Source organism: Felis catus, chromosome E1, assembly GCF_018350175.1.
Source record: "Felis catus isolate Fca126 chromosome E1, F.catus_Fca126_mat1.0, whole genome shotgun sequence".
Classification (NCBI taxonomy): Eukaryota; Metazoa; Chordata; class Mammalia; order Carnivora; family Felidae; genus Felis; species Felis catus.
The window spans coordinates 38,565,018-38,589,770 of NC_058381.1; the positions used below are offsets into that span (position 1 = coordinate 38,565,018).

At 48.9% G+C, this 24,753-nt stretch overlaps 1 protein-coding gene and 1 long non-coding RNA gene across 22 annotated transcripts in view; both read left to right on the forward strand.

Moving 5' to 3' along the window:
- The window catches only part of CDK12 (cyclin dependent kinase 12), a 78,172-nt gene extending 72,177 nt beyond the window's left edge, over nt 1–5,995 (forward strand). For all 21 annotated transcript variants that reach the window (XR_006589874.1, XR_006589877.1, XR_006589871.1 and 18 more), the window contains 2 exons: nt 2,768–2,862; nt 4,648–5,995. The gene's annotated coding sequence lies outside the window, so the exon portion shown is untranslated. The remainder of the gene's footprint in view (nt 1–2,767; nt 2,863–4,647) is intronic.
- A 6,860-nt stretch (nt 5,996–12,855) lies between these two features.
- LOC123382089 lies at nt 12,856–23,926 on the forward strand. The gene is made up of 3 exons (XR_006589894.1): nt 12,856–13,226; nt 16,342–16,471; nt 21,530–23,926. It is a non-coding gene; the product is annotated as an uncharacterized LOC123382089 (long non-coding RNA).
- The last annotated feature ends 827 nt before the right edge of the window (nt 23,927–24,753 follow it).

Below are 24,753 nucleotides of genomic sequence, written 5' to 3' on the forward strand. Positions count from 1 at the left end.
CTTCCTCCTTCCACCAATCCGAAAAACTGTAAAGGCGGAGTTTACTAAGGCCTGGGGAATAGGGCTGTTCTTGGAGGACAAACCAATCATTCCCGTAGCCTGAGACCTGCCGGTCCATAGCCCTTTGACCCCACCTTCCCTACCCTCTCACCTCAATATTCAAAAGAGGCTTTTTCCTCTCATGCCTTGTCCTCTATGGAGACCTGTTGCTTAGCAACCACTAGTGCCTTCTTCCCAATAACTTGCAGGGACTGAGAGATAAAATATCTGACTATATTCAGTTCCCCTCCCCTGTCTATTTATATTTAATAACCCAAGCCCTGTCTTGGGTTCCCTTGGCACCTGTTTTAAAGGGCTTTTAAAGGGATTAAGCTGTAGCCTGAAGAAATAAAGTTATACCTGAGGAAGAACTTCCAAAGGGAAGAGTGGGAAAAAAGACTGGAGTAGGTAGGAAAGCTGTGGAATCATATTCTCTTAAATATAGGTGGTGGGGGGAGTATTAGAACTTGGGATGTGGAGGGGGGGGGTGCCTGGGTGGCTAAGTCGGTTAAGCTCCTGACTTCGGCTCAGGTCCTGATCTCACAGTTTGTGGGTTCAAGCCCCGTGTCTGGCTCTGTGCTGACAGCTCAGAGCCTGGAGCCTACTTCAGGTTCTGTGTTTACCTCTCTCTCTGTCCCTCCCCTGCTCATACTCTTTCACTTTCTCTTTCTCTCTCTCAAAAAAATAAATAAATAAAATATTAAAAAAAAAAAAGAAAGAAAGAATTTGGATTGTGGGGAGGGGGTGTCCACAGGGATTCCCAAGGGTCTACTCAGGACCTGGAGTGGACCATAACAGGGCAACTAACTGGGCTGGCAATTTCCACTCCCCACCCCCTGCCTTGCCTTCATTTCCTGACCACTTCCAGTCTAGAGCCCTCTCATATTTCTATATGTGGGAGGCCCATCCCTCTGGGGATGTCCAGTTTCCTAGTGTCAGGATGTTGGTATCCAGGAGTGGGAGCTATGTGGATGTATGTATCTCCCAAAGGCCTGGGTATCTCTCAAAGTTTGTCAGTCACAGGGAAGGAGTTATTCTGAGCTATCTACTAGAAAACCCCAACCTGACCTGGCAGTGGGGGCTGTACAGAATCACCAAAAATGAGGAGCAAGGAAGGCCTAAGGATAACCTAGTGGCTGCATGTCAGAACACCTAGGTTAGGGCCCCCTCTCCTTACTCTCCTGTGATCCAAGTTATTCACTTAATCTTTTTTTTTTTTTTAATTTTTAAGTTTATTTACCTATTTTGAGAGAGAGAGGGAGAGAGAATCCCAAGCAGGCTCCATGCTGTCAGCACAGAGCCTGATGTGGGGCTTGAACTCACAAACCATGAGATCATGACCTGAGCTGAAACCAAGAGTTGGATGCTTAACTGACTGAGCCACCCAGGCGCCCCCACTTAATTATTTAAACTCCTTGTTGCTTCATCTATAGATCAAGAATGATAATGTTTACCTCCCTAGATTTTAGCGGGATCAATTAAAGTGATATGTGAAAGGAAACACTCTGAAAACTGCCAAATTTAAATAAATATTATTTTAAGGTCTGGAAAAGGTCTGACTGCTGGAGAGAGGGAGATGCTATGAATCCAGCTCGGTCCTTGGCTTAGGAACACTACTGGTTTGTTGACTAGAGGGGTGTGATTCTTTGCCCTGTGGTCATTGGGGTGGGGAGCTATAAATCAAAATCAAACACAGGGCTCCTTACGGAGGGTAGCACAGAGTATCCCTGTCATCTTCCCTACCTCCAGTGCCAGCTTCTGACCTCTAGTTCTCCCAGCCAACACCCCACCCTGACCCTCCACCCTTCTCCCCAGTCAGCACCTTCACTGCCGTCATACTAGATCACAGACTGTACAATTTCACCCTCCATACCCCCCTTTTCGGCACCTCCTCCAACCCGAGCCTTCTGTGGGAGACAGATGGGGTGTCTGCAATGGAAAAGGCTCTGGGCTCTACGCCGCCTTGGGTGGGCAGCCCCCCTCCCATCTCCCCAACTACTCCCGCTCCTTACCTAAGACACTCAGATTCACCCTGGGCAGCTTTGGGAGCTGCTGAGGATTCCAACACTCTTCCCTTCTCAGACTCAGCCCAGAAGCAGAGCCAGAATGACATCTTTCTCTGAGACCCAGCCCCCAGCCCCTCTTCATGGAATGCCAACACAAAGGAGTAAATAGGTTAGGAAATGGTAGGGCTCCATGGGACCAATGTGAAGAGTCAGGGAGGAGCCCAGAATCCCTCACTGAGGACTGGATGGCTAGGGGTTGGGGTCTGAGTTGACAGAGGAGGCTGAGACTAAGCGGCCCCTTTGTTTCAGAAATCTAGGGTCCCTGGAGGGAGGACTCAGCTTGGGGAGGGGGGAAAGGGAGCTAACATTACAGAGCACCAACTGTGAGCCAGGCACAATGCCAGAGACTTCCCATACCTGTACTCACAACTAGCAGGTGAGGTGTCAGGGTGAATAGGTGTCTCATGAGCTCTCAGCATCTCTCAACACAATTGACCAACTTCTCCTTTGATTCTATGATTTCACTGCCAATTCTTCTACACTCTGGCTGCTCTTTCTCTGTCTCCTTTGCAAGCTCATCCTCAACTCCTTGGACTCAGCCAAGTCCCCCGATTATACACTTTCACGGTACTGTATATTCTTCTTTCAGAGCACTTAGAACAGTGATTTCACACTTATTTGTGCAGTCATTTGAATAATAATAATCCTATTTCCCCCACCAGATGGGAAGTTCCACGAGGACAGTGACCACGTCTATCTGTATTCACCAAAGTGCTCCCAGTGCCCAGCACAGTGCCTAGCATAAAGCAACTATTTGGTAAATATTTGTTGGATGAATGAATAAATGACAAAAAGACATCCCTCTGGCCTAAACTCAGTTTTTTATCCACTTCCTCACCCCAGAGTTGAGTCATCCCCAATGTATGGACCGGAGAACAGGGTGCCTGGGAGGTCAGGCCACCTCATTCTCCCTGGGAGGGGAGAAATCCATCAGGACAGGACTAAACCAAGTCTCAGGATATGAGGCCCCTACCTTACCAGTGCCTGGACCTGCCTGTATGCTCTCCAGCTTTTCCAGGGATGGAGAGAATTCAAAGTCCCAACAACTCTCCATGTGGGTCCTGAAATCACTCATGAGCTGGAGGAGAAGAGTTCCATCAGAAAAGGGTGCTCTGAAGAAAACCCCTCTTTTCTGCCTTAGCTGAGACTGCAGAGACCATCTGTTGCCACTCCTCTGTTTGCTCCTGTCCCGTTCCCCTGGACTTCAGAGAAGGAGATGGTTTGACCAAGTAGGAGGGATAGATGGTGAGAACAAGACAATCTGCTTGTTCTTTGAAATGTCTGGGGCGATAGTGATGATCCTCAGCTAGGTGATTGGAGCAGAAGAACACAGGAGCCAGCAGCCAGCCCTTTGGAGCTGTAGTCTCTAGACCCTGGGAAGCAGGGAATGGACAAAATGACCTCTAGGAGGTGCCCAGCCTTCAGCCCAGGGGCTTTATCTGACATCTTTGCTGCCCTTGCCATCTGACCTCAAACAAAATACCTGAATCTGCAGGAAGTTAATGTTACATCAGGCTTGGCAGCCCCTTCCTCTCCCAGACCACTCCCAATTCTAGCCAACTGCCCATCCCAGAGCATCTCTCCCACCCAGCTTGGCATCAATACTCAGTCCTCATGGTGTCTTTGACCCAGTAGCCTTGTCCTGACAGTGCCCCCCAGCACCCCAGTACCTGGGGTCATGGATCTGGAAGCCACTCTAGGCATTGTTGCTCTCTCTGACCCCACCTGTTCTCTGGGTCCCTAATGAAGTAGGACAACTCAGGCTCTGGGCCAAGTCCCTATGTCCTCATCAAAGGCAACATCTGTCTCCTCAAAGAAGATAAGCCTGTGGGGAAGGAGGTGGGACAGGCACAGGGGAGAAACCCCAATCCTGCCTGGGCCCTCACCCCAAATTCCACCGCAGGCACAGATTGAGGGTGAGGGGGGAAGGCAAGACTGCCACAGAGGCCTATACTCACACATGCCCCTGTACAAGCCTTCATGCCTCTGAGCCCCAAATATGAGGGCCCCTCCTGGGCTCACCCAGCTACCTGGGCTGCTGCTGCTGCCAAGCCGGCTTTCTTTTATTCATGCGTTGTTTTATTGCTGGCAAATGCTGCTGCTTGCCGCTGTTAGAGGCGTTCCTGCCAAATCCATCCCAACATCTTGGCCTGGCATCAGGGCGGCATGCTAATGTGGAAATTTAAAGAGCCGCTCGGCTTTAAATCGGAATTTTAAATGAGCAGCAGTGCTCCAGAGGGACCCAGGCAAAATCGAACAGTATCTGATCCACCCTTCCTATTCCCACTCCTGTAGCATCACCCTAGTTCCTCTCACCTCTCCCCTCGACTTGGACACTAGATGAGGAAGTGGCATGGTACACACCAGGTCAGAGGAATTGATGCAAGATGGTCATCCCAGGAGCTGGGATCCCTCAACTCAAGACCAAGAGGGAATCCACCAGTTGCTGTCATGGGCAAATGGAAGCAGGGAACTTCAACACAAGGGATCAAGGCTGGGGATAGTGAAACTAATATTCCTACGCCACTTCCCATTTTACCAGGAAACAAGAAGAGAAGACCCAGAGGAGGAAAGAAGGAAGATGGAATTCCATGAAGACACTCCTGTGCAGTATACACTTGTGCGCACTGGGATATGTGCATGCAGGTCAGGATGCTTGCTGAAGCCCCGTGGAGCATGTGTACACGCAGCTCACTTATTACGCATGCACGGAGAAGAATTATTCACATATGCAGAGCAGTCTTCCCACATCCAGACCACTGTCCTAACCAGGTTGGTTCCTGCAAGTTGTTAGCCTGAGCCATGTTTTTCCATGAATCCTAATGCACCAATGTTCCCCAGCTCCTGGCAGCTACCTTGAGTCAGCCATGATGGTGATGAAGCACCACAGCAACTCTGCCAGCGTAGGGGTTAGGGATACCTGTGCTCATCCTGTGCACCTGTCTTGATTACAGTGTGGTGCCTTCTCTGGTGGTCATCATATGACAAGCCTATACATCTCACTTGGGAGAGGCGCTGGGCATAGCTTTGATTTCAGAGGAAAGAGGAGGCTAATGAGAGGTGAGAGAGGCAGAATCTATGCCTCTCTGTGGCCCCCTTTCCTCCTTACCTGTTCTCATGAGACAGGTGGCCCCTCATTATCAGAAAACATTTACTGAGTGCCTACCCTCAAGGAGACACTGCTCAGTTGAGCACAGCGCCTCACATTTTTTCTGAGCTAGGTTGATGACAGCCATTAAGAATCTGGATGTGCTGTCCCCATTGGAGGATCCACAGGAACTCTCATGGTAACCTCAGCCTTTTCCATGTTAGACTGCCAGGCCAAGGGATGCTTCCTGACCTTCCCCAGGAATCCTCCTTCCTCAAAGAAGCCAGCTTCTTCACGGACTGGTGTGGCTGCCAGCCAAGAGGCTTGGGGCAGGCCTGGGGCATGCAGCTGGCACCTGCCCACCAGATCCCCAAGGAGTACTCTCCCCCCCTCCAACTCCATAGCCCCATTCAGATAGCCCCTGGACTATAAGGAGACAGAGCTCACTGTTTCCCATTCCCAGAGAAAACTTCAAGCTGGAACACCCCTCACCTCCCTTTCCACCATAACCTGCTCCAAGATCCTCCACTCAGACTAAAGACCCACCAGGTACTTTTTCCAGACAGGACCAAATACTTAATACAGAAGGGGTTGTGCAGGAGCTGAGTAAGGGGCCTTTGGGGGAGAGGCTTGGGCTGGAATTATGGGAGAAGTTGCTGAGGTCAACAGATGGATGAGGAAGAAGAACTCCATGAGAAGGACATAGGACGGGGGGACACAAAGGGAGAAGGCTAAGTGAATCTGCTTCTCTCATCTAATTAGCAACATGCAAATAATATGCAAATAACTCCCTTTGTTTAGAGACCACAGGGTTTGTGTTTTTTGGATGTGTTCTACAGAGGGACCATCAGGCAGCATCTCTGAGACCCTCAGACATGGAACACTCAAGAGGGAGGCTCAAGAGAGAGGCCAGAGTGTAGCCATCTTATTGTAGCTTATTCCCTCGATGAACTCACTCTCTATGGGCCTCAATTTCCCTATGTGTGAAATGGGAGGACTGCACTGGATGGTCTCTAAGGCCTAGGGTCAGTCTAGCATTCTCTGATTTGAAGCCCAGTGCAGCACAAAGTGGAGGGGTTGATTCCATTCTGGGTTGGAAACTACTTGGCCCTCTTGCCCCTGCCAACTACCTCAGCAGTTCTGTCATACCACCCCCTACATCCCCATGCACCTGTCCTCCCAAACATGGACAGTCTTCTAAAGTCAATGTTCTTCCCTACCCCTTTACTGACACTGTTTCCTCTGCTTGGAATGCCCTTCCTGCTTTAGCCCCTCACCTGGCTAATTCCTTCCCTAACTCCAACAGCCTTACCTACCTTCCTCTTCTACCTTCTGGGCATCCCTATGCACTGTTTAGTTCTCTCATTTCCCATTGGACTTTGAACTCCTAGAGGGAAGGTACTGGGTTTTGTTCAAGATGGAATCTCCACTGGGGCTCCTGGGTGGCTCTGTTGGTTAAGCTTAAGCATCTGACTCTTGATTTTGACTCAGGTCGTGATCTTGTGGTTTGAGAGATTGAACCCGAGTCAGGCTCTAAGCTGACAGTGCAGAGCCTGCTTGAGATTCTCTCTTTCTCCCCCTCTCTGCCCCTCCCCTGCTTGTGCCTTCTCTCTCTCTCTCTTAAAATAAATAAATAAACTTAAAAAAAAAAGCTGGAAACTCCATTGTAAATGTATTCATTTTCCATAGCTTCTGTAACAAATTACCATAACTTTGGTTGCTTAAAAACAAAACAAAACAAAAACAAAAACAAAAACAAAAACCAACAAATTTATTCACTCACATTTCTGGAGGCCAGTAGTTCAACATCAGTTTCACTGGGCCAAAATCAAGGTGTTGGCAGGACTGTGCTCTCTCTCTGGAAGCCCTAAGGGAGAATCTATTCTTTCAGCTTCTAGTGGTCTTTGGCATTTATTTGCTTGTGACTGCATCACTCCCAATTTCTTCCTCTGTCTTCACATCACCTTTTATTCTTCTCTGTGTGTATAATCTTCCTCTGCCTCTCTCTTATAAGGACACTTGTGGTGGCATTTAGAGCCTACCCAGATGATCCAGAATAATCTCTGCATCTCAAGATTCTTTTTTTTTTGTTTTAATGTTTATTTATTTGAGAAAGAGAGAGCGCAGGTGGGAGAAAACATGAGCAGAGGAGGGGCAGAGAGAGTGAGACAGAATCTAAAGCAGGCACCAAACTGTCAGCACAGAGCCTGACTCAGGGCTCAAACTCACGAACCATGAGATCATGACCTGAGCCAGTCAGACGCTTAACCGACAGAGCAACCCAGGCCCCCCCTCTGCATCTCAAGATTCTTAATTTAATCTCATCTACAAAGATCTTCTTTTCCAGAATGGTAACATTCACAGATTCCAGGGATTAAGAGGTAGATATATCTTTGGGAGCCATTATCAGACTATCAAAATAAAGAGATCTTTAAAGTTATCATTTGTTAAGCATCTACCATGTGCTCGACACCATACATACATTTTTCTCAATGCATTTAAGTCTCACAATAGCCCTGAAAGGTAGATACTAATGTCTGTACTCTACAGAGGCGGAAACTGAGTGAGGTTCAGGGAGACTGAATCACCTGCCCAAGCTCACATAGCTGATAAGTGGCAGAGCCAGGATTTGAAACCAGATGAGTCTGGCTATAAAGTCAGCGTGATTTTTTGCCTTCCCAAAGGTCTCTGAGCCTACCCCAGGCCCTGGCACAAATTTCTTACCTGAATGGATGTGCAGAAAGAGAAAGATAGGTGGACAAGAGAAGGGAAGATGAAGCCCAGTCTTCCTATTGATATTGACTCTGGCTTTCTTTTGCCAAAGCCCCTTCCCACCCCTTTAATCCTCCCCCATCATCCCTGACCCCTTGTTTCAGAAGGCTGGAATCTCCCCTAGTTTGCAGCCCCCCGCCAAATACTGCTGCCCAGAAGGGTGGCACAGTGCCTAGACTTCAGGCAGGAGACATCAAATTGCAGAACCAGGGGGACCTCTGGAGGTCACCCCTTCTAGTTGTCTCTGCTTACATATAGGCCTGCCATGCAGACAAGGTTGGTCTAGTGGGCAGCAGAAGAGAGAAGTAGCCATCTCTACCTTCAGCTACTCTTTCTCCTCATTTCCTACATGATTTGTATTGGGAAGTCCTCACTCAGGTCTAACCTTCCAGACATCATGCTGCAATGAAAGCTGGCCAGAGTCAAAAGTCCTAAATTGTCCAAAACATAATATCGGATTTTGGAAAAGTCCCTTTGGCACTCTGGACCTCTGATTGTTCATCTTTTTTTTTTTTTTTTTTAATGTTTACTTATTTTGAGAGAGAGTGCGTGTGAGTAGGGGAGGAGCAGAGCGCGGGGGAATCCCAAGCAGGCTCTGTACTGCCAGTGCAAAGACCAATGAGGGGCTCGATCTCACTAATCATGAGATCATGACCTGAGCGGAAATCAAGAGTCTGAGGCTTAACTGACTGAGCCACCCAGGTGCCCCTGATTATTCTTCTTTAAAATAGGATCGAAAATGATGGTAATGAAAATAATACCCATCTCACAGGACTTTTGGAGGGATAATAGCACAATCCAGGAACAAACTAACCCACGGCCTAGAACAAAGCAGGTGCTGCAGGATTATTTTGTAATAGCCCCTCAGCCCTCCAGTCTAAGCCCCTTCATCCTGGGTAGTACGGGGTTTTGCTCACCTCAGCCAGTCTGGTCTGCCTTGCGCGCTAGACTGTGAACTCCTCTTGGCAGGACTTTGTTCATGTTTTTAATCACAGCCCGTTCCCCTCCCCAGTGTCTAGCCCGTGCTTGGGCACGTAGGTTCAATCTACATTTGATGAATGAAGGAGTTAGGGTATGAGTTGGACCCCCAAGTCCCGAGAGGCACAGGGCCTGACTCCCACCACTAACTCTGGGCACGACCCTTTTCCCTGAGGTCCAGGAGGAGGCAGCGGTGAGGAAAGGAGGCTCTGCAGCTTTAAGTTTCCTCTCGGGCGTCCCGGTTGCCAAGGCGCTGTTGCCAAGGACCTGCGCGGTGCTTCGTCCGGCCTCCGCGCCGGCTCCGGGTTTCCTCCGCCGCCGCCGCCGCCGCCGCCGCCGCCGCCGCCGCCGCCGCCGCCGCCGGGCCGTGCCGGGCTCGGCTCCTCCGAACCGTCTGGCGGACTTGGCACTGGCCCCGGCTCCTCAGTGCCCCCGCGGTGCGTGGCAGGCTGCGGCTTCATTATCCTGATTGATTCCTCCTGCTCCCCGACACCGTGGGGGCCCCGGTCAGGGAAGGGGGGCCGAGGCGGCATCTGCGGACCCCTTCCCCGGCCCTCGCCCCCAGCCGCTCTTCGGGCTGCCGGCCCCTCGGTGTCCCGCTGCGGCCCGCTGGACAGGTCAAGGAGGAAGGGCAGGGGCAGCCTTTGCCCCCCTTCGTGGGCGGGGAGGGCCCAAAGGAGGAGCGGAGCTGTGGCGGGCCAGGTTCAGTGCTACCGCCCAAGGCGCCCGCCCTGGGCCATGAACGCCGCGGGTCTTGGGACCTGCCCTTGGCAAAAATTTTGCACCCTAACCGGAAAGTCTGGAGGGTTTGGGGTGGGGAGGGAGCACAGTGATGGACTGAGAACTTCAGAAGAAGCCTTGGCAAAATGGGAAAGGTGACATCTTCCAGGAGCACTGATCACGTGGGCCAAGCCCGGGTGACTGCAGGCCTCTCTAGGCGCCTTAAATCCAGTTCTCAGGGGGAAGCAGGGACAGGGTCTGCCCAAACAACACTGGACACGGCAAGGATCTGAGCTCAAACGAAGCCCACGGGCCTCTGTGAGCTAGAGAACCTGTGCCCAAATCTAGCAGAGGGTGGTCTGGCCATAAAATGGTGGCTCCCTACTCCAGGTGTTGCGGTGAGGCCTCAGTGGAAAGAGCATCCGGGAGCCAGGCCGGAGGGCTTTTCTAGTCCTGCCACTTGGTTTGTTACCTGGGCAAGTAACTTTACCTTTTTTAGCCTTGGTTTATTAATCTGTAAAATGGGGTTAATACCTCCCTGACAGTTATCAATGGTTAATGGGACTCTCTAGCAAGGAAGAGAAAGGGAGATGAGGGGCTGGCTTCCATCCCTGCTGCTGTGTTGGATGAATCCGTCCCTTCTCCTTGAAGGAGGTAAGTTTCCTCCATATACTTAAATCCCTTCTTAACTGGAAGGTGACGTGGAAACTTCCAATCAGATCTGCTTCCTTGTCAGGGTAGAAGGGCAAAACTGCTCTCCACCTCACTGGCCTGGCATAGATTTAATTTCTAAATTCACATCAGACTCTCCACCACTCCCATCCCTCTTTGGGTGGGGCCTCTCTTCCTACAAGACCTGACAGTCTCCCTCTAGTGCCTCAGAGCTGTCCTGTCCAAGGGCCAGACCTGGGAAATTTCTTCTGTAGCCCTGCCCTCTTTGGCTAACTCCAATCTTTAGCTCTCCACAGCCCTGGGGAAGAGGGAGCTGGTGGAGAATTTGAAGCCAGTTTTTTCCAGAGCTGTGGCAATCATTGTATTTGTGAACATGATCTGGGCCACTCTGGCAATTCAGTGTCTATCTCTGGGTCTGTTTCCTTATCTGTAAGTTCATGAATTTATTCTTCCAACCCACATTTCCTGGGTGACCACACTGGGGCAGCATGGTGCACCCAGAAGGTGGAAGTGTGGGAATAACACAGAGTGAGTGGGAAGAACTCCACTCTGAAGCGGCTGATCTTCTGAGGGGAAAACAGACAGATACACATAGCAGTCTCTCCAGTATAAGGGTGTTTGCTTCAGGAGGACCTCCAAAATTCTAGAACTTTCCACAGTGTCATGATACCTTCCCACTTCTTCCTGAACAAAGCAGACTTTTGCCTTGGACTCTTTTCTAGAGGCTGATTGCTTTCCTATGGGAAAAGACAGATCCTAAAATTTGAGTCTGGAGCTTTTGTTCATTCTGTTTTGTTGGAATTATCTATTTTTGTAACAGTCATGCATTACTTTTATATTTAAGATAAAAACACAAAAACATTTCCAGTTTGGGGAAGAAGATGTCAGGGAGGATTGTTTTCTTTTTTCTCTGGTGACCAGAAGCAGGTCAGCACATGTATCTAGACATGCCAGGCTGCCTGGGGCCCTTGATCAATGTGGCCCTGGGAGAGGCTGCCTCAGTCTACTGGCCTGGCTGCCCACCCACCCCTGGCTGGACTGTTCCATCCTCTGTGTCTGTAGTCCTGGGCTCCACTTCCTATTAATACAAACCACGTGGGACCCTTGCTGTGGCGTCTCTAGGCAGAAAAGGGAGCCACAGCCGCCTAGTGGCTGCCAGGGAGGCTGGCAGGAAGGGGCATCTCCACCAGGCGTCTCCTGGGAAACAGCAAGCTCCCCAGAGAAGGGACATTTGGAAATAAAATTCCTGCCGCTGTGTGTTTGTATGTGTGTTGGGGCGGGAGAGGGAGTTAAGAAACCTCACCACCCCCCTCTGCTTTTCTCTCTTCAGGGAAAGCCTCTTTCAGCAGCTCTCCGGACTCCCTCCCAAAACTCCAGCCCATTCCCCAGAAACCACGTAGGCTCTGCTGGGAATGGACAAGAGGCCTAGAAAATGTCCCTTCAGATTCATGATGTGGGTACAGAAGAGCACTGGACTGAGAGCCAGGGCCTCACATCCTCAGCTGCCCTGCCTCACCCTGTGGCCCTGGTCAATCGGACCCCCTTTCTTAGTCTTGCATTCCTCTGTAAAATGAGGGTGCTGGGTGATGTTTCACCATTATTCATAGTCTTCACACGGGGCTCCTCCACAAGGCTCAAGAATACAGTCGGAGCATTCTAGGCAGTTCTTTCTGGCACTTGGAGCAGATACCTGATAGGAGTTAATGATTCCTTATGTGACCTTGACTGGTCACTTAAACCAGCCAGGTCCCTTCACCTGTACATTCACTCATTCAGGTATTTATGGGTGCTTAACTGAGAATGAAGTCTATGCTGAGAAGATGAGACTACCCTGATATACAGTGAAAGAGGCCCTCAGCCCCCATGCGTCCTCTGTGCCAGAGGTGCATGCCACATTCCTTCCATGATGACTCCCTTCACATGGAGCTGGAGGGCTGTGGAAGCTTCTTTTCGCATAGTGCCTAAAGCCAACCTGAGGGAGAATCCATGGTACCTCCCAGGGAATAGAGATGGGGGTGATGTCCCTGCCCCCCTCCCCACTCTCACACCTACCTGGTTCCCTTTGTCCTCCCTTGCTCTTGAGTGACAAGCCCCCACTCCCCGCCCAATCCACCCCTTCCTGATAAAATATGGGATAATCAAACTGGGGACAGACACCCTTTGGAAACCACAGGAGAAGTCAGGGATGTTGAGTAAAAGCAAGTGGCTCTATCCCAGCTGGGGTGCCCCTCCTCCTGGCCTCACTTCCCAGAGCTCCTTTTCCTCCAGAGACCCAGGCAGGGTGGAAGGTGCTCAGAGAGCTCTCCATGCAGGAGACAACCCCTACAACTTTAGGAGGAGACAGAGGAGCTCCAGGAAAGAAGAGGGCTAGGGGCCCTGCAGAGACCCAGGGGGCCTAGGCCTCCTTTGGTGTCCTCTTAGGAGAAGACATTGGCTCTTACAGACCTGACCTCGTGGCTTCTCAGCCCAGGTCTGCCTGGGAACCAGGCACTGGAGGTAGGAGAGAAAAGGGAAGAAGGGGGGTGGGAAGGGAAGTGGGGAAGTAGAAGTATCAGGGAGGGGGAGTGTTGATCCGGATTCTGTCACCTTTATTGGGTACCTACTGTGTGCCTGCCAATGGGCTCTGTTCCCCCTTTACCTGGATTATTTCATCTAGTCCTCACCTGAGCCCTATGCCTGTGTTATTATCCTGCTCTGACAGAGAAGGAAACTGAGACTCAGAGGCATTATGTAACTTGCCCAAGGTCACACAGCTTGTCAGGAATGAAGCCAGGATCCCAGCCCAGGTCTGTTGGCCTCCAGTGGGTTCTCTCTGCTGCCAGAAAGTCCTCCTCCTGGAAAGCCGGTCTGGAGTTGGGGTTTTCAGTCAGAGCTCATCAGGATCCCCAGAGGTAAATCTATTGTCATCTGCCCTCCTCCTCCTCACCCATCTGCCAAGCAAGTCGCAGGTGAACCCCCTGCCACGGCCCCTGCCCTAGCCCCAGGTGCTAGCTCAGCTTTGCCTGGCTCCAGGCCTCTCTCTGGTGCCCCCAAGGTGGTTCTGAGGTCACCCCACACCCCAACGCCTTTCTTTCTTTCTTTCTGCTTTTCTAGATCTCGGAATACATAGGAAAATGCAGGAAGAGAGAGGTCACTTGAAGGTTGGAAGCAGGGGCCCTGGTCTTGGGCAAAAGATTGGGGGGCCTAGTTATCTCTTTTGATTCAAATGAACACTTTCCCTAACTCCCACTCCTCACCCCCAGAGACAGCCAAAGCTTTGCTTAGTTAATGAAATACAAAAGAAGGAATCAGGGGGTGGGGGTGGCACGAGAGCGCTGGAAAGCAAGGGAGAGAGGAAAAGTTGGGTCTCTTCCAAAGAGTTAATGTTCCACAGTATGATCGATTAGGTGTCAGATGTAATTTCAAACCAATACAAGATGAATGGCATAATTTTCCCTCTCTCATTTTAGACAGAATTAAGAATCCATTAGCTAACACAAATTTTTGGCAAGTTTAATAGGAGCTCAAATCTACATTCGGAGGAAACGCTCCCCAAAGCCTGTTTGAAGCATTTACTCCTCAGGCCCCTGGCCTCTAGTGTCTCTCCACCCCCACCCCCCCAAGACCCTCACAAGCCCTCTGTTGTCTGTCCCCACATGCAGCCCCCTCTCCCTTCCCCTAGTCCTCCTACATGCCCCTCCCCAGCCCAGTCTGAGATTAACTGGCCTGACCCCTCTCACAAAGGCCGGGCCTGCCCACCATTGTCTTCCAGTGGCAATGGGTAGGGGGAAGGGGTGGAGGGGCTGGCAGTGGGCCCAGGAAAGGAGGAAGGTTGCTGAATTGGCCCCAGGCTGCAGACAAGCCCTAGGGAGAGGGGTGAATTGGGGCTTCGGGACCATTTGAGTCTCAGCTACTCCTCAGTTTCACCCCCAGAGAAGTTCTTATTTTTATCTTAGACAAAGCATTACCCAATTTATAAGGGGAGAATCAAACCCCATTCTTCCTTTTATATTTATATATATTAGTCCATACAGTAAACCTGAGAGATTAGAAAAACAGCTACCATCCCATTCCATAGATGAGAAAACTGAGGCTGGGGAGGGGGAGGTGACTGGAGTCATCTGAGTCCAAGGGTAAAACTTGGCCCTGCTACTTGCTTGCTTACTAGGACCTGTAGGCTTTTCCTCTGGGCCTCAATTTCCTCATCTGTAAAGTGGGAAGAACCTTGGACCCAGTTTCATAGTATTATCCTGAAGGACAGATGAGAAAGCTCTTGATAAAGGAGAGATTTTGTGACTGTCCACCCTGGCAGAGGTGCCAAGTATCCACTCTGCATGAGCTTCATGGATCAGCTCCAGCCTCTACCCTCAAATCTCATAGCCTGGTCTGGAAGACCAACATGTAGACTGAGTTCTGTCCTGGAAAGCAAAAGAGGCTGGAATAATAATTATGACAGCTTCACCTTACTGGACATTTATTCTGTGCTAAGTGTGGGACCAAATTATTTTTACATAGTAACTCATTTACTCCTCAGACCCTTATCAGATATTATCATGATCTCACTTTCCAGATCAGGACACTGAGGCACAAACGAGTGAAGTAACAAATGAAGTGGTAGGAAGTGGCAGAGCTAGAATTCCAACCCAGGCAGCCTGCTCCTAAGGCCTGTGGCTCTCTACCTGATGTTAAACAGAGGTAAAGGGCTGGAGTGGTGGAGCACCAGGATGTGATCCCAGACCCTAGGTCTGGAAAGGCTTCACAGAGGGCAGTAGGCTTGACTTAGGTCTTAACTGATGAGTAGGAGTTTACCAGTTGGGCAAGGAGAGAAAGAATTTTCGAGGTAGTAAGAACAGCATGTGCAAAGGCACTGAGAGGTCTCAGCATGGGGATGGTGAGTAACGCACTGTGCCAACCAAAACATAGGGTTCGTGTGGAGGATGGCAGGAAACAGGTTGGATGCGCAGGCCAGGTGCTTCATTCTGACAATCCTGCTCTAAAAATTGGGAAGTCTAACTTCTATAGATAACCTTGCATGTCATGCTCAGGATTTATGATTTTTTCATGTCATTATGATAATAGGGCTAGCATCTTCCATGTGCCAAATGCTTTGTACCAATTGCCTTTATTGCAACAACCACACAAAGCAAGTACTGTTGTCCTGTTTTTCAGATAAGTAAACTGAGGCTTAGGGATACCAAATAACTTGCCTAACAGATACAGCTAGGAAGTGATAGAATTGAGTATCAAACCCAGGTTTGACCCCAGAACCCAAACTCTTAATCACTGTGCTTGCTGTGTCCTGGTAGGTGGTGGGGAACTTCCAGGAAGTTAGTTTTAGGAAAAGAATTCTAGCAGAGTGTAGAGGTTCAATTAGAGCAGAGTGTGATTGGAGGCTCCATCTGGAACTTTCATCTGAACTGGAGGAATAGAGAATGATGGAGGAAAAGGCCCTCCCTCATCCATGGGGATGGAAGAGAGGGCATCCTGGAGCCTAAGTAATATTAGTCATAACAGTACCAACTATTAAGTGCCTATCCTGTGCCGGGAACTTCCCATGAGCCATCTCCTAATCACACGATGCTGTAGAGCAGATCTTGTTAGTCCTATTTTACAGATGAGAAAGCTAAGGCTCAGAGAGGTTGACTGATTTTTCTGGACCACACAGTGGTGATCCAGCAGAGCTGGTACTGGACTCTGGTATCCCTCAAACCTCACTGCCAGAAGGTGGTTGGGCTGCACATCAGACACCAGCTCTTCCCTCTGGACATGGCTTAATATTCCCTGGGGCACATTTGGAGCTGTCTCTCCATTTGGGCCCCAGCAAGTGGCTTTGAGCTAAGGGAGGTGGAAAGGGGACAAGGAAGAATGAAGGAGAAGAGACATTGGGGAGGAATGAGCTCTGAGGGGACAGTCTGCAGTCATTTTTACCTGTTACTGAAGAGGTACAGGACAGGGTTAGAGAAAGATGAATGCACTTCATTATCTTAGCCCATAAGTAGAGACCTTTGTTTCATTTCCAAACTTTAGGAAGGCCTTCCTGTTATCTAACTCCCATTCTCCTAATGGACTCACAAACAATCCCAGTTGCCTGTTCCAAGGAAGAGGTCCTGCCCATGCACCATGCCTTGAGGAAATATCTTGTCACTTTCCTCATGGGGTAAGAAGTCAACGGATGGGGGGAAATGATGCCTACTTGCCTTTGTGTTACTGCATATCCAGAGGTGTGGTGGGAGTGGCTACATTCCCAAGTTACCCCACTGAAAGAAGGAAAAGTCTAGGCTCCTCAGCAGAGAGGGGAAGGAATAGCAGAGTCTGGGGTTGGGGTGAGGGGGATACCTGCTGGGGCCACAGCCAGAAAAACAGACCCAGGCCTCCTGCCTTGAAGAAAGGAGATCTCTGAGTTTTGGTAAAATTAGTTCAATTCCTGGGCATTGTAGCCAAGAGTATATAAAGGAATTCATATCCCTACCTAGGCTAGAAATTGTGTGAGCCCAGAGCCACCCTTAAGGGAGAGAACCTGGGGAGGGGACTGGAGAGAATTCTTAGTTAAAAAATGACTTTGAGGGAAAGAATTCTGGCTTTAGAAGCAAAGGAGCTCAAGTTAAAATCTGAGCCTTCCTGCTGCAAAAGCAGGAATACCTAGAGTACGCTTGTTCATTTATTTGACACATTTTCACTGATAACCTACCATGTGCCAGGCACTATTTGAGGCCCTAGAATATTTCAAACAAAAATCCTTGCCTTCAAGAAATGTATGTTCTAGCTGGGAGATAGGCATCGTTTACATCAGTAAATTATGTTAGTAGGTGGTAAGCGTTAGGGGGAAAAGTTCATGACAAATCTAGGTTGGGGGGGTGGAGGTTGCCATTTTAGGCTGAAGGTTAGGGTAGACCTCATTTGGAAGAGCAGCATTTGAACTAAGACCTTCAGGGGATGAAGAAATTGGCAGTGTGGATATCAGGGAGCAGCCAGCAAACAGGCAAGCCAGGGCCTGAAGGGCCCAAGGGGGCCAGTGGACTGGAGGGATCCGGGGAAAGGAGAAGCAGGTAGGTTCTGAGTGGGAATGGGAGAGGCACAGAATGCATGGGGTCCCATAGGCCTTTGGTTTTCTCTGGGAATAAAATGGGAAACCTGGCCAAATCTCCAGTGAGGGAAAACATGACCAGGCAAATGTTTCAAAGGATCACAGTTGCTCCAATAGGGAGAATAGACTGGGGCTGGGGGAAGGGAGTAGGGGTGAGAGAGTAAAGGTGAGGGAAGAAGAAGGGAGCAGGGAAATCTGGTAGTTGCTGAATCTGGCTGAGTCACAATTTTCTCATCTGTCAAATGGGAATAAAAATGTGTCCCAGAAGGTTATGCGGTAAGAGATTTGTGGATATATCCCCAGTCTTTAGCAGATGAGGTTCAATGAAGTCTCACTGAGTGAAAAAAATGAATGACTGTCTTTCCATGCCTTTCTCATACATATAACTCCTATGCCAAGCCCTGAAACAGCTCCTTAGAAGGGTCTAGAAACCAAGAAATGTGGGTTCTCATCATGATTAGCCACTCCTCTTCATCTGTAAAATGGGGATAATATCTACTCTCCAAGATAATCGTAAAGATTATATAATGTGTGTAAATCTGCATTGCCCAATTGGAAGCCACTAGCCACATATAGCTATTTAAATTTAAATTCATTAGGGGCGCCTGGGTGGCACAGTCGGTTAAGCATCCGACTTCAGCCAGGTCACGATCTTGCAGTCCGTGAGTTCGAGCCCCGCGTTGGGCTCTGGGCTGATGGCTCAGAGCCTGGAGCCTGTTTCCAATTCTGTGTCTCCCTCTCTCTCTGCCCCTCCCCCGTTCATGCTCTCTCTCTGTCCCAAAAATAAATAAACATTGAAAAAAAATTTTTTTAATTTAAACTCATTAAAATTTAATAAAATTTAAAATTTATTTCCTCAGTCACATTTCAAATGCCTAATAACCTTATATTGGCTAGTGACTACCATATTGAACAGAACAGAAACAGGACATTTCTATCATTGCGGAAAGTTCTATCTTACAGTGCTAGTCAAAAGCACTCAACTCAAGGCTTGGCCCAAGTCATGGGCACAGTAAATGAATGCCACCATTCTTGGGGGACTCAGACAGTGAGACTGATTATTCTTCCAATAGCTTTCCAGAGACCATTCATTTAATGTTCTCCAGGATTGAATCTGAAAATGAAGAATGGGGAAGAGTCAGGGGGTGGTAAGGGCAAAAGGAGAGAAGGAGGAGGAACAAGTCCCCTGGACAACACCAAGAGAGTTGGTGTTAGGGATTGCCCAGGGGGTGGAGGTGAATGGAACATTGTGTCTAGGGCAGGAAAGAAAAGAAGACCAAAAGAGAAAAAAGAAGAGAGAAATAAATTCATGCACCCAAGAGCTGGACCCCAGGATAAGTCTTCATTGCCTGCCCCTAGAGCATGAATGCAACTTTTGAGATCTTTGATCTCAATACCTATATTATTGAGTTCATTCATACCACATTTGTTTCTTGAGCACCTATTATGTACCTGGTCCTGTCCTAGGTGCTGGGAGTCTACTATTAAAAAAAAAAAGCTTCTACCCACAGCGGGATTGTGTGTGAATACACACAAATAGAAGGGGAAAATACAAGGGAACATAATAAATGTGTGACATACATAGCATGTTAGATGGTGATATGTATTAAAGAGAAAAATAAAGCAAGGAAGGAGAGGGAAAGGAGGTGCAGTTTTTGATGGGGTAGTCAGGAAAAGCTTCTTAGAGAAGGTAATGTTTTATTTTTGGTTGCTGAGGGCTGTGGGGGTTGAGAGGAATGGGGAGTGACTGTTAAATGGGGTGATGAAATGTTCAAAATTGATTGTGGTGATGGTCACAACCCCATGAATATACTAAGAAACCACTGAATTGTACACTTTATTTATTTTTACAGTTTATTTACTTATTTGAGAGAGAGCACGTGAGTGTGAGTAAGGGAGGGGCAGAGAGGGAAGGAGAGAGAGAATCCTAAGCAGGCTCCCGCACTATCAGTACAGAGCCTGATGTGAGGCTCGAACTCACAAAACATGGGATCATGACCTGAGCCAAAATCAAGAGTTGGACACCCAACTGACTGAGCCACCCAGGCGCCCTGAATTGTACACTTTAAATGAGTGAATTATAGCTTAGCAAAGCTGTTATTTAAAAAAAAAAAAATGGGGCTGCCTGGCTGCCTCAGTTGGTAGAGCATGTGGCTCTTGATCTCAGGGTCGTGAGTTTGAGCCCCACATTAGGCATGGAGTCTACTAAACTAACTAACTAACTAACTAACTAAATAAATAAATAAATAAATAAAATCACTCTGCCTGCTTCACCAAAAATAGACTGAAGGTACCAAAGGCAGAAACTGTGGTCATCCAAGAGAGAGGGGGCTGCCGTTTGGACCAGGGTGGTAGCAGTGGGATGATGAGAAGTGGTCAGATTCTGGATTTTATTTTGAAGGCAGAGCAGACAGATTTGCTTCTGAATCAGATACGAGGTGTAAAAGAGCATTGTCAAAGATGAATCCAGAATTCATCCTTAAACTCTCTGGCCTGGAGTTTAAGGAACCAGAGGCCTGGAAAGGGAGAGGGGCTGGCCTGAGGACACCAGTCACCAATGGCCACACTGGGACTCTGAAAGGAGGCAATGTTATTAGTTAGATTCGCAGATCCTGGCTTTGACTTTGAATTCTAACCCTACCACATTGCAGAACCTCTCCCAGCATCAATGCCACAGCCTGCCTTCTGGGAGCTACAAAGACTTATTGGGACAGATCCAACTCATTTAGGTGCTGGGAGAGCATTTGTTCCTTCTTTTTCCCCTTCCTTCCTGACCTTCCACCTGGGACAGCTCTGAGCCTGGAACTGAGGAGAGAATGAGGACGGGGAGGATAGCAGACCTGAGGCCCCAGAGGAATGCTGGTCAGGAGTCTGGGCATTGCTCCCAGCTGTCTGAATCCTGCAATCGAGAGAGAAGAGGGGGAACATACTCACCACCCCCCCCCAAGCCTGAACTTAGGGCCTCTACCTTCTCTAGGGACAGGGAGGCTAGCGCATACACATTTGGGGTTGACAGAGGATGATCTCTAAGTCAGTTCTCCGCAAGCTGGTGAGACATTCTAGGAAGCTTTTAATTACCGTCTCAGAGTGGATGCCAGGTTAATGCGATGATTCAAAAGGTGTATTTTTCAATTATATTTAACGAAAAGATTTATAGTGAAGTAAAATATAATTAGGAGGCTGCCAGCAGACTGGTTCCTGAGAGGAAGAGAGATGAGACAGACCCCTAATGGGGCAGGTTGGAGCCCAGGCTACAGGACCTGCTCAACCCACCCCCACCCCTCAAGATATCAAAGCATTCATCAATTCTGCCATTCAAACACACTAAGTACCTATTTCATGCTGGGCTCAGAGTTTACCATGGGGACAGAACAAATGCTATGGTCCCTGCCCTCAGAGAACTTACAGACCAACAAGACAGGCAGACCAAAAAAAAAAAAAAAAAAAAAAAAAAAAAGTAAGGCAACAGTTAAAATGCTGCAAAGGAGATAATAGAATGTTGTACTAGAGAATAACCAAGGACCTGCTTTGGATAAAAGCATCCGAAAGCTTGCTCAGGGTGGGGGTGGACAAACAGACTTGAAGCATGAAAAGGAGCCAGCCAAGAAGAGTGGGAGAAAGGTAAGATGATTGGTTGGGCCAAGAAAGCCATCCAGTTCCTAGGGTGGGGAGGTTATCTTAGTGTGTGCAGAGTGGAAAGAAAGGCCAGTGAGGATGAGGTATGGAGAGGGAGAGGCAGAGGCAGATGACTCTGGGGAGGGAGGGAGGGACCCAAACCAGCTGATAGAGTTTGGGTTTTATTCTATGTGCTGAGGAAGCTGCTGGAAGATTTTAAGCCAGAGAGTGAAAGGCCCTGCTTACAATTTAAAAAGATTACCCTAGTTGCTGCGAGAGAATGGAACAGAGTAGGGCAAGGTGGGAGGTCAGAGCAGAGACCCAGATGAGAGGTGATGTGATCTGGCTAAGAGGAAAGCACTAAGGAAGGAGAGAAGAGCCTGGACTTGGGTACATATTGGAGCAAGGATCAGTGGTTCTTGGTGAGAGTCTATATGGAGAATGAGAGGTAGGAAGAATTCAACGATGACTCTAGGTTTTTGGCTTGAGCAACTAATTGGATGCTGCTGTTTACAGAGATGAAGCCCAGAGAAGAAATAAGTGGGAAGACATGTGGATAAAGACTTCAGATTTGGAATAGAGACACTCTAAGGACTTCCATGGGCCTGAAGGATGGAGGTCTGGATGCTTCACCCCAAGGGGGTCCCCTCTCCGCACCTGATTCTATTGCTTCCCACCTCATCCTTCAGCTTTTTTGTGTGTCTGTGTCTAACTTCCATTCTTCCTGTTGCACTTGGGAGTGCATGCTTCTTTCATTTGGAGGGAGAATTCTGTCTCAGCTCCCTTTAACTGCCTAAGTTCCTGAAATTCTACCACTAAATTCATACTGTACTTGTGCTCATTGAGAATCCACTATGGTTAGACACTGTGCTGTAAGCTTCGGCTACATTATTTCATCCAAACCTGCTAACCACTCTTTCCATACTGTTAATATAATGGTAATAATAGTGACCAGTTAATGAGCTAAACTCTTTACATGAATTATATTTAAATCTCACCGAGAGAGGTGCCTAGGTGGCTCAGTCAATTGAGCATCCAATTCTTGATTTTGGCTCAGGTCATGAGCCCAGGGTTGTGGGACTGAGTCCCACACTGGGCACTGCACTGAATGCAAAGCCTGCTTAAGATTCTCTCTCTCTCCCTCTACCCCCCTCCCCTTCTCTCTCTCTCTCTCAAATAAAAAAAAAAAATCTCACTGAGAAATAACCTGCCCAGTTAGTATTGAGAATGGGATGAGAAATCTAGGATTGTCTCCAGTACACCAGACTCTCTGGGGGCATGAGAACTGCCTGGCTGATGAAAGGCAGGAGATATTTGGATGCCTTTTCCCCCTCACTCATTCTTTCCTAGATGAAGCACAGAGATGTCCTTCCCTGAGTGCAGAGAGCAGGCACCTCTGATGACACCCTCAGGTCTGGGCAAGTCTGCCCATTTGTTGGGGAGGGCAGAGTTGTCATAGGAGCTACAAGATCCTTAGAGGGGTTGCCTGGTATCATAGGAGGGGGGTGCCCACCCACATAATGAGAGATCCTGCTCTGTGACACAGAGAGATGCTTCTTATATGCCCCATCCTCTGAGAATGGCTTAGTTGTTTGTATGTGTGTGTGTGTGCATTTGTACAGGAACTTGTGTGCAAAGAACCTGGTGATTTGCACACATGTGTGCAAGCCAGAACACGCCTGCCTTCTGTGCATTTTCCTCAGGAAATGTGTGTGTGATGTGAGTTATCTGTTTGTCTAGGCCCTCACAATGGCAAGTAACTTGTACATTTTTTCATGTGTGTACCTGTGGGTGGAGTTCACGCAGGATAGAAAGGGCCTGGCCCCAGAGTTGAGTTCTGAGCTCAGCTCCCCACTCTTCTTGTCTGTCCCTAGCTCCCTGCATCTTCCCCACCTCCCCTCATGCTGGGCAGAATGCCCTCAGCCTGTGCCGGCTGGCACACATGCCACATGGTGCCTGGCGCGCGTCTGGGCAAGGATGACGCCCCCAGGCCCGGCTGGGATACTAAGCCACCCGCTGCCTCCCCCACCTCCAGAACGGAGCGTCCCCATCCCGTCCCCTTTCTCAGCCAGGGACGCGGGGAGCAGGCGGGGACACGGCACAGACAGATACAAACACACAGATGCACCCAGAGACGCCCACAGGCGTGTGCCCCATAGAGGCACAGGCGTTCACACAGACTCAAGCACATTCGCATATACACTCACACACGCACATTCACACACACCCAAAGAAACTCGTGGGCACTCACCACTTGCACAGATCTCGGCCTGAGTAAACTCTAGGTACCGGTCTAGCCAGTTAGGCGAACGCACCCGCTGTCTCTGTCCGTGGTGCTGAAACCAGATCTTTCTCCTTACCGAAGGACAAGACAGGGAAGAAGAGATCAGAGGAGCCCCAAGATGGGCGATAGAAGACAGAAGGAATGGAGGAGAGAGAGGAGATGAGAGGGAGAAACTCACAGATAAAGGAGAGAGAGAATCTAAAGGATACCGTGGGAGCCAAGGCGGGGGCGGGGGGTGCCCCAACACCGGGACTAGGAGAAGCAGGTGAGGATGAAAGGTGACCTCAGACCCTATCCCTGCCGAAGTGCAGACTTAGGGTCTAAGGACTAAGCCTTCGATGCCATTCAGGGCCAATTATGGAAGATTTTGGTAAGAATACCATGGCAGGTGGGGGACCCTGGATGTGTGGTTTCTGTGGCCTCCAAGTGTCCCTTTCCAGGTGCCTTCTTGCTCTGGAAGACCTTAAAATTGTAGGGGAAGGAGACAGACACTAAAAAAGTTCTATCATAACCCTGAAAAAAGCTCCCTACCCGATCTCTATTTGTTCATTTGTTTGTTTTCTTTCTTTCTCTCTTTCTTTTCTTTTCTTTTCTTTTCTTTTCTTTTCTTTTCTTTTCTTTCTCCCTTCCTCCCTCCCTCCCTCCCTCCCTCCCTCCCTTCCTTCCTTCCTTCCTTCCTTCCTTCCTTCCTTCCTTCCTTCCTTCCTTCCTCCCTTCTTTTTTTTTGAGAGAGAGAGCAAGAGCGAGCAGGGAAGGGGTAGAGGGAGAGGGAGAGAGAATCTTAAGCAGGCTCAATGCCCAGCAAGGAGCCCAGCATGGGGCTTGATCCCATGACCATGAAATCATCACCTGAGCCAAAAGCAAGAGTTAGCTGCTTAACCAACCAAGCCACCCAGGCGCCCCTCCCCACCTGATTTCTTATCCCAATTTGTGTTGGGCAAGTGGACAGCAATGTTGATCTGGATTTGTTCTGAGGATTGTAGGGATTTAGTGACTGCTTAATGCTTATCCACAGATTGGATTATGGGTTCCTATCTCCCTCTCTTGACATAAAAACTTCTCTCTGGTGGGATTGCCTAGTAGGGATGCTCTCCTACCAGCAGCCCCTTAGTTGTGGAATTTATGGAATATGAGGAATGCCCAATGTCCTTTTCAAAGACCAAAGGGTTTATCATATAAAAACTAGGCAAGAGGGAATAAAGGAAAGATGAGAAAGGAAAAAAGGAGGAAAAGAGGGAGAAAGGATGTGTGAAGGTGGATGAAAGGATGAAAGAGGAAAGGGAAGAGGAAAGAGATTGGAGAAAGGAAAAGAGGATGGAGGTGCAGATGGCAGAAATGAGAGAGGGCATGAGTCACCCAGACATACTCCAGTGTCCAGGGAAAGGGCAGAAGTATGCCAGGTGGAGAAAATTGCTTCCTGGGGGCCCAGATTAGACTGGAAGTCCAGGCTGGTCCT